We start from the raw sequence: 10,369 nt of genomic DNA, 5'->3' as shown, positions 1-10,369 counted from the left end.
ATAGAGGAACTGTGATTAAAAACAGGGAAGGATAATTGTGACGGAGAATGAAGAGGTCTTGAAACGTTGGGAGGATTATGTAAGAGACCTTTTTGAAGACAACAAGGGGAAAAAACCATGACTATACATACAGTACCCATGAATGGCCCAGACTTACTAGATGAGGAAATAATGTCATTAGAAATTTCAAAAAGAGAAAAAGCCCAGGGAATGAAAACGTGACAATTGAAATGATACTAGCAAGTGGGGATTTTGGAATGAGAAAGCTGGTAGAGCTGGCAAAGTGCATATATGACACAAGATACACTCCAAAAGCAATGTATGAAACCTTGTGCAGTAAAATGTAATTTATTTAGGACCATCAGCTTAATGAGTTAAATCACAAAAATTATACTGAAAGTTATTTTAAACAGAATTAAACAAAAGTTAAAACAAAAAAATTGCTGAAGAGCAGTACAGTTTTGTTAAGGGAAAAGGTACTAGAAATGCTATTTTTATCATAAGAATGGTAAAAAAGATCCATTGAAATGCAAAAAGATGTGTATATATGCTTTATTGATTATGAGAAGGCATTTGATAAAGTGACACACAGACCTAATAGAAATCCTGCAAAGATTAAACCTAGATAGCAAGGACATCAGACTCATTACCAACTTATACTGGAGTCAATTGGCAGCAGTCAATATCAATAACAATCTGACATTATGGATAAAAACAGACCGAGTGCACCAAGGATGTGTTTTGGCCCCAGCTCTATTTGCAATATATGGGGGAAATTATCTTGAGAAACATAATAGGTATGGAAGGGATTAGCATTGGAGGAGTCAATATAAATAACATTCGTTATGCAGAGGACACAGTGATCGTTGCTGACATTGCTGAAAAATTAAAATGATTTCTGTATACTGTACAGTGAACAGAGAGAGTGAATTAATGGGTCTAAAAAGGGATTTTGACGAAGGAAAAATCTATTTCTGGGGGAGAGACCTGTGCCGCCCAGTGAAATACTCCTAAAGAACTATTTCTAAGGAATATAACTGCTATATATTACCAGAGAAAAAAAGCATAGGAATGCCAGGTTGAACCCAGCTTGCTCACCTATATAAGGTGTCGGTATAATATACTGGGGCGTGATAATTCACAACCAGAGGTCTCGCACTATTTAGATATCTCCTCTTCATCCCCGCCACAGCGAGGTGCCGATCAACACTACTACCACTAACCCAAACCACGCCAGTGACGTCACTCCTCATAGCACCCAAGGTTTGGGGCCCATGTTGGGAGGGAAGTCAAGGGAGGGTTCACTGGGCGGCACAGGTCTCTCGCCCAGAAATAGATTTTTCCTTCGTCAAAATCCCTCTTCTGGGCTCCGAGCTGTGCCGCCCAGTGAAATAGTACCAGAGAAATGGTCCCAAATCTTGGAACAATACCTGAGGAAGTAAAATAAAATCCAAAATAACAGGTAAGAGGATAGCAAGACATAGTTGATTAAAGTTCACTATGTTCAGGAGGAATCACATTCCCTGCTGCCACTGTAGCAAATATAAGGCTTCCAGAGGTTCTAAGCAGTGGCGTTTAAATACTGTTGGAGACTTCCAGCCTGTATATTTAGTAAGTCCAGTGAAGTTCATAGTAATTAACTGAGGTAGCTACAGCTCATATATCATGGACGTGAGAGAGTGATGTGGGAATGATTCTAGGTAGCCCGTTAATGAAATGCAGAATCTGCTGTCTGAGTCCTTTCAGGATGATGGTTCCTCACCTTCTCTAATGGGTAAGGGCCCTGAGGACTGAACGGGAGATATGTTTAAGTAGGCTTCCAGAGTGTTTACTGGACATAAAGATGGGTCCTGCGGAAGTGGGACAATCTTCCAACCGTCTGTCCTGGGGGTCCTCATTTTCGCTAAAAATCTTTTGTCAGGGGAAAGGAGTACTTCCCCTGACGAGAGAAATTCAATATGACCTGGATCTCTAGACAAGGCTGAAAGTTCTGATATTCTGGCGCCAGAAGTCAGGTTCATTAAGAACAAGGATTTCCTAACCAATGGAATATAATGGCAAGTCTCGTTAAGAGTGTCTGAAGCCACCTTAAGTACGTCATTCAGAAACCAGGAAACTAAGCTAGGGTGAGTTGATGGTTTCAATCTGGCGCAGGTTCTCGGGATGGATGAGAAGTATGAATCTGTAAGGGCAATATTAAAACCAATTGTAAAACCTTCAAGGCTGACTTAATTTGTGGTAATAGTACAAGTCGCTAAGTCTGATTCAAATAAAATTCTGAAGAAGGTTACTGTCAGATTCATAGTCATCGTCTCAACCTTTGAGTCCCTTAAAAACTGGCAAGTTTCATAACAGCCGAATCATACTGTCGAAGGGTGGATCCCCTCTTATCTGATTCTAAGAATAACGTATTTGAGGATCAATATCTGCACCTCTTGAGCTGCAAATTTCATAAAGTCCATAAAGGTAGGGCATTCTGAATTTGAGGAAGCTAACACACTGCGAGTTGTACTGCTTGTGTTAGTATTGGATTGGGGATCTGTCGAGGTGGAGACCCAGTTCCACCAGAAGGGGAAACCCGTTGTTCTTAGGCCAGATGGGGGCTACTAGAGCAACTTGGCCTTTGAAAGTCCTGAGCTTGTCTAACACTTTCATCGACAGATTTATTGGTGGGAATAGGTAAATTCTCTCCCAAGTGTTCCAGACTAATGATATTGCGTCTGTGGTGTAAGCCCGAGGATCCGGGCTGGGAGCTACGTAGCACTCTAGTTTGTAGTTGGACTCTGTTGCAAACAGATCTATCTGGAGATCCGGAACCTGAGAAAGAATCCAACTGAAGGACTTTGGGTCTAGTGACCACTCCGACTCCAGCGGAGTTGTCCTCGAAAGTGCGTCCGCCACTATCTATCTAGAAGAAACCTGATTTGTTGGTTTTTGGCTGGAGCCGGTTGCTTAAGGTCAAAAATACCACCATGGCCTCTAAAACATTGATATGAAGTTGGCGGAATATTGTCGACCATAATCCCAGGACTTTCTTGGACTGAGAGTATCCCCCCCCCCCACCCCGCCTGTTAAGGAGGAGTCTGTGTAAATGACCAGCTTGGGGGTGGATATTGTAAGGAAACGGATTTGCCAGATTTTGACCTTTGTCCATGGTTGAAGTCTTTTCTTCAGAATTGGTTGGAGTCGAGCCCTTTGTCTCGATATTACTCGTTTTCCTGGAGCACCATACTCGGCTTATATCTTTCAGTCTGGCCTTCAGTAGTATGTCTGTTACTCAGGCAAACTGGAGGGCACCCAGAATTCTCTCTTGATTTCTCCTGGAAGACAATTTGTCTTTGAGAAAACGTATTGTGTTTTGCTATATCGTTCCTCTTGGCTGTTGGGAGACAGAGTGTGGGAGCATAGAACCCATTGAATCCTAACCATTGAAACTTGTCTTCGGGACCAAACGAGATTTCTCGAAGTTGATTTGGAACCAAAACTGTTGTAAGAGATTATCACTCTGTAGTTGCTGTGAGGCAGTTTTGCCTAGTTGAAGCCTAGAAACGGACGAAAATGCCTTGCTTTCGGAACATGATAGCAAACGTCTGCAATATCCATAGAGGAGGTGACGGCCCCACAGAGAAGCCAGGTCCGCACCTGAGAGATGGTCAGCATGTGAAACTTGTCGCACTGAATGTAAGAATTCAGAAACGACAGGTCCAGGATTACTCTTCGCTATTCTGAGTCTTTCTTTGGCCCGCTGAACAAGTGATCCTGAAATTACAAGCGATTTACTTTCTTTATTGCTTCCTTTTGCAATAGATCGTTTTCATATAAGACTAGCTCTTCCGTTGGATGTTGATGAAAACTGGTTGGTGGAGGGGGCCTTTCTATCCAACTCCACCCCAGACCTTTGGAAATTATGCTGAAAGCCCAAATGTTGAACGTTCAACGGTTCCGGAAGATGTAAAGTCTTCCCCCTACCTGAGAATTCCCAATGATTTGCTGCGGATTTACCTCCTCGGCCTCCGCGGAATTCTCGGCCTCGAGAGTAGCTGTTGCGAAAAGTCCCTCTCGAGCTAGCGCCTCTGGCGCGCTGGTAACCCTGGAAAGCACCCTGAGTTTCAAAGGTGGGCTTAAGGGCTGGGGAAGTAGCATAGGAGGTAGTTGCTACTTGGGACTGAGGAACCAGTACGTATTGCTGTTGGGGTTGACCCTTCGAAGTGAAAGGTTGACTCCCTTGTGCCACCGGGATGGTTTGAACCACCTGTTGGGACCGCCGGTTTGGAAGGAATGGAAAGATCTCAGACTCTTTCTACCTCGAGATTGGTTGCTGGCCGGTTCGAACTTGTGCTTGGAGACTAAGCCCATTGAACCTTGAGGCTCTGATTGACCCTAGCAGCTCCACTGACGACGTTGTTTACTAAATCCTCAGGGAATAAGTCAGGGCTCCAGACTGGGGCTTTAATGAGCTTGTTAGGCTCATGTCTGATAGTGGCCTCAGACAAGACATGCCTACAGCAACGACGTCTGGCCGCAAAGAAGTCGTAGGAATCAGACAGTAAGGTTTGAAGTAATGACTTCGTCAAGACCTTAAAAGGTGGTTCTTCTTCATACATTAAAGAGGTCTTTTCTGCAATTGTAGCAGAGTTGATAGGTCTACTCAGGCGCATACAGGCTTCGAACTCGAGGCATATCAGGGATTCCGGAAGCCTGGGTAGCCACTCACTGAACTGAATGGAAGCACAGTCAGCGCTTAATTTACCCGATGTGAAGGTCGCCGGGGCGTTAGTCCAGCAATCGTGATCCCCCGGGGACAGGAGGGAAGTTGGATGCGTTTCCTTCAGCTGCGGTAACGGCTTGTCCTCGTTTATTGCCTGCTGAGCAAGGTCCGATATCTTAGTGACACACGGAGTAGGGGTTTACTCCTCCACTAGAAACATCGTGTATGGGCTCTTGTGAGGTGTTAACATAGTGTTAACACACTCCCACTCGTTTAAGGGCCGGACCCAGGTGGACTGAGCCTGCCCCTTTGGGTACATTTTGGTTTCTTTGGGGACCTTGTCAAACCTTACGAGTGTCTCCTCGGTAAGGCATGCGAAACCAGAGAGAGGGAACTGTAGACCCGGCGGGTAGAATTCAAAATCTTCTACAGTCCGGGTGCCAAACCCTTCGATGGTTAACATACCATCTTTGAAGGGAGAGTGCAAGGCCGCCTTCCACGAATTGCTTTCGACGAATTCCGGGAGCTTAGAGGCATCCGGGATGATATATTGTGCTGTTGAGGTAGCCCATAACAAATGAGACCCTGTACAAGGCTATCTGGTTTAGCACTCTCTCTTCCCCCTAAAGGGCAATTATTCCATTCAATTGTCAAGTTCACAGAGGCACCAGGAACCTTTCATCATATAATTCCTGGTGACTCGGTATGTGACACGAGGTTTGAGCCAGTGAGCTACAGAGGTCTGTAAATTATATATATATGTATATATATGGATAAATATCAACACAACATCGTGTTCAAATAGAAATAAATTTCTACCTCATCCCTGGGATCGGACGCTGGCCTTTTCTAATGAAAGGTCAAGTTGAAACCAACCATGCCACGAGAGGCCATTGCATCAATCTTGAAAGGGCTGCCGGATCGAAGGGAGCCTCCGGGGTCGTAGGTTTCAGGCCGGGCTTCGCTCTCGACCCAAGAGAAGTCTTAACTGGTTTGGTGATTTGGAAGACCTGTGAGTCTTTGGTAGGGGCTGGCAGGTAGCTTTAACTTTAGGGACAACAGGACGTGGCCCGACATCAGCCACGTGCTTCCTTGAAAACCCTAAAAGGAAGAGACACAGGGTCTCTTTGCCCTGACACTCCAGGCAAACCCGCCAACCCAGATCTAAAGAGTCGCCAAGGTAGAAGTCATGGAAGACTGCGAGCTCCGAAAGAGGGTATATCGTTACTAATGAACAAGGTAACTCCGTTGGGAATGCAAAATAAATAGATCGAGAATAAATGTTTAAATCGATCAGTCACAAAGGAAATAAAATGGAAATCCCAAAAGATTATATCCGAAGTTATAATTATAGATAGTAACGACAGGGACACCTACAGAGTGTCCCATAGAAGGGTAGTAACCCAAAAAGATCCGGGTGTTCCGAATTCTTAAAATAGACCGGTATGAAACCGGGACAAAAGGCTATGAAAAAAAAAAAAATTTGGACCGGTATAGTAACCGGGGAGAAAAATTTTCATAAATTAACTGACATTGTCAAAATAATTCCATAAAAGGTGAAGATTATCAATGAAATAATATTGTCATAGCGAGAAATATACTATCCCGTCGGTACTGGGGAAATATAGAATAACATAAAGATACATAAGTACAGTGAACCCTCGTTTATCGCGGTAGATAGGTTCCAGACCCGGCCGCGATAGGTGAAAATCCGCGAAGTAGTGACACCATATTTACCAATTTATTTAACATATATATTCAGACTTTTAAAACCTTCCCTTGTACGTAGTACTGTTAACAAACTACCCTTTAATGTACAGAACACTTAATGCATGTACTAACGTACCCTAAACTAAAACAGGCACAAATATTAAAGGCGACTTAATATCATGCGTTTCCTAAACACGCCAAATAGCACGATAAAAAATGGCAACCAATGTTTTGTTTACGTTTATCTCTGATTATAATGAAGAAACAAACGCATTTACACATCTGTGTATAGGTTAGTTTTTGCATTGATTATATTGATTATTCAGTACAGTATGTTGATTTGGTTATTACTAATGTTTTACTTAATTTTTCTTAGGACTTCCAAAGTTAATGTTTTTCTTTATGACGCTGCCTGAAACGACGGCGTCATAAAGTACGCTCAGTAAACAAACTAAGGAATTTAACGTGCATGATGAAAGTGATAAATAATGATACTACAGTAAAAGCTTTTATAAAATATGTTATTACAAATATTATTTACTGTATCTATATAAAATCATACATGCGTAGCAAAGCAGGAAAACAATCTACGAGAGAGAGAGAGAGAGAGAGAGAGAGAGAGAGAGAGAGAGAGAGAGAGAGAGAGAGAGAGAGAGAGAGAGTTTTTTTTTACATACGTAAATGTAAATTTAAAAAAAAAAAAATAGTCCCATTTCATATAAAATAGATTACAAATATTTTACTTTATCATATTACAGTAGTCTGTATAATACTGTAAAGTTCAGTACAGTATGTTGTTGTTATAGTCGTGGCGATGAAATTCTCACGAAACAAAAACACGCCATTTGATTACAACAGCTGATTCATTCTCTCTCTCTCTCTCTTCGTGTTATACAATACTTACATTTAGATGAAGAAACTAAAATTAGTTTTCTTAGTGTCAATTAAATACGAAACGAAAAAATTAGGCCGAGTCTACATCCATTTCAATCATAGCTAAAAATACGGCATCCGATTTCATCAGCAAACCACTATTTTTTGGGAAATACCATTTTATTCTAGAAAATTGCCACTCTTTAAATAGTTAATTGCACATTAAGAAAGCGTGTACTTTTGTTTTTAAATTTCGGGTGTGTTTTAAAAATCGAGTATTGTTGACTTCTTTTTGTTTTACTTTTGGCTGTGATCAGATCAGCTGTCATCTAGCTGCCGCTCTTGAGTGTGTACGAATACACTAACAAAGTATCGTTTATACCATTTCTTAACTTATTCAAACCGTCTACAGTATACAGTTGATATTACATAAGCACCAATGTGTTATAACCTATCAAATTTTTTTGTTTATTACATTTAAACCCCCCCACCTCTCTCTCTCTCTCTCTCTCTCTACCTATCTCTCTCTCTCTCTCTCTCTCTCTCTCTCTCTCTCTCTCTCTCTACCTCTCTACCTCTCTCTCTCTACCTCTACCTCTTTCTCTCTCTGTGGGCTACTTTTCACTACCTCCCATTCCTTACCTCTCTCTATCTCTCTAACAAATGATATCTTTGTTGCTCCTCAAAGTTTCATTTATATTGAAAATCAATCATGATTCAATTTTCCTTACTTTCTCCAATCTCGCACCATCGGTCACATCGTGGTATTTTCGATATTTCCGGAAAATCCGCGATATATATATGTATATACATGGGTTATGAAAAAAATCCGCGAAGTGGTGAATCCGCGATGGTCGAACCGCGAAGTAGCGAGGGTTCACTGTATCCCATAGCAGGTCAGTAACCTAAAGAGATCCGGATGCTCCGAATTCTTGAATTAGACCAATATGAAATCGGGACAAAAGGCTATGAGCAAAATTTCGGATCGGTACAGTAACTGGGGAAAAACTTATCATAAATTAACTGACTTTGTTAAAACAATTCCATAAGTTAAGATTATCAATGAAAAAATATTGTCATAGCGAGAAATATACTATCCCGTTGCTACTTGGGAAGTATAGAATAAAATAAAGATACGTGAGTGTCCCATAATAGGTTAGTAACCTAAAAGGATCCGGGTGTTCTGGATTCTTAAAGTAGACCGATATGAAACCGGGACAAAAGGCTATGAACAACTCTAGGACCGGTTTAGTAACCGGGGAAAAACTTATAAATAAACTGACATTGTTAAAACAATTCCGTAATAAGTTAAGGTTATCAATGAAATAATATTGTCATAGCTTGAAATACACTATCCCGTCGCTACTTGGGAAGTATAAAATAAAATACAGATACATGAGTATCCCATAATAGGTTAATAACCTAAAAAGATTCGGGTGTTCCGGATTCTTAAAATAGACCGATATGAAATCGGGACAAAAGGCTACGAACAAAATTTCGAACCGGTATAGTAACTGGGGAAAAAATTATCAAAAAATAACTGACATTGTTGAAACAATTCCGTAATAAGGTAAGATTATCAATGAAATAATATTGTCATAGCGAGGAATATACCATCCCGTCATTACCAGGGAGGTATAAAATAAAAAAGGGTTTATAATAACATGCTACCTTATAATAACATGTTCCCTGTTAAACAATTCCGTAATTAGATATGATCATTCAATGAAATAATGTTGTCATAGTAGGAGATATACTATCCCGTTGTTACTGGGGAAGTATAGGATAAAAATGTTATAATAGCATGTTATAATAACATGCTACCTGTTGGCTCCGGGGAGACAACTATGAGAGACCCCGGGGTCGTAACATGCCTCCGGGGTAGGGGGAGTCAAAGGGGAGGGAGGAAGGGGTTCAATGACTCCCCGCCAGCCACAAGAACCCAAATGAACACCGCCAATAAATAATATAACAACAAATATTCGCTCCTCCGTGATACGCCACGAACAAAAGTTTCTACATTATAGTAGAAACTAAAATAATACAGTACATAACGAAACATAACAAATACACAACCAAGTTCCCCCAGCCGACCGATGGCCAGTCAGAGCGGCGGGGAAAAAGGGCTACGACAAGGCATGAGAATGAATGTACTAGACTGAAATCCCGGTGGATGTTCTTGGTACCAACTATAGAGAGTCATAAGGTATCCCAGGAAGGGATGGTGTGAGGGGGGGAGGAGGTGGTGGCAAGGCTGAGGCACGAGAAGGACTCGATCCGTAATGCCAAACCGCTCACGCAACCGGGAGGAATCCCTGAATGGGGATAATGGGGGGGAAAGGAGGCAACGAGAACTAACCAATGAGAGGGCAGGAGTCGATCACGTGGGCATGAGGGAGGACAGGAGTACCAACCTGACCACTGGAACCACATAAGTAAAACGGAATGATCATAAATGGAATAAGCAATAAAATAGTGTACAATAATGTTAAATGATGTAACACGTTGAACTGGTTTACAGGCATGCGTAACTTAAAATAAAATTAGTAAGAGAAGGACGCAAGGGAATGGCAGGGGGATAATAGCTGGCAGCCCTCCAGAGCGGGAGGAGTCGCGCTGGACAGGGATACCAACATAACATCTACCTCGGGTAGATGCCGAACGGTAGGAAACAAATAAAATAACAACTGCCCGCGAGAGTCCCACTCAAACTAAGCGATAACTAGACGGTAATCGCAATAATCATTAATAAGATCAATATATAATATCAATAATATAATAATATATAAACACTTAATGCGGTAGCGAAACCAACTAGGCCATGCCCGAAGGCAGGCTTGCCAACCGAGTTCAAAACTATGATACGTAGTATATCATCAAAACATCAAAATAATATCCAAAGCACAATGATGAGGTGTAATCGATGAGAAAAACCTCCAAAATAAGGTTCGAACCGAAAAACAATCAGTATGGAAGACCAATTGCAATACGTTAAGAACGAGCGAAGGCGGGTAGCAAGCCAGCAAGGGAGACGCAAGCGGTCCGACAAGAGGAAAAAATAAAACCTCGAATAAAATT

The sequence above is a fragment of the Palaemon carinicauda genome, chromosome 5 (assembly GCF_036898095.1).
Source record: "Palaemon carinicauda isolate YSFRI2023 chromosome 5, ASM3689809v2, whole genome shotgun sequence".
Classification (NCBI taxonomy): domain Eukaryota; kingdom Metazoa; phylum Arthropoda; class Malacostraca; order Decapoda; family Palaemonidae; genus Palaemon; species Palaemon carinicauda.
This window is presented reverse-complemented; position numbering follows the sequence as displayed.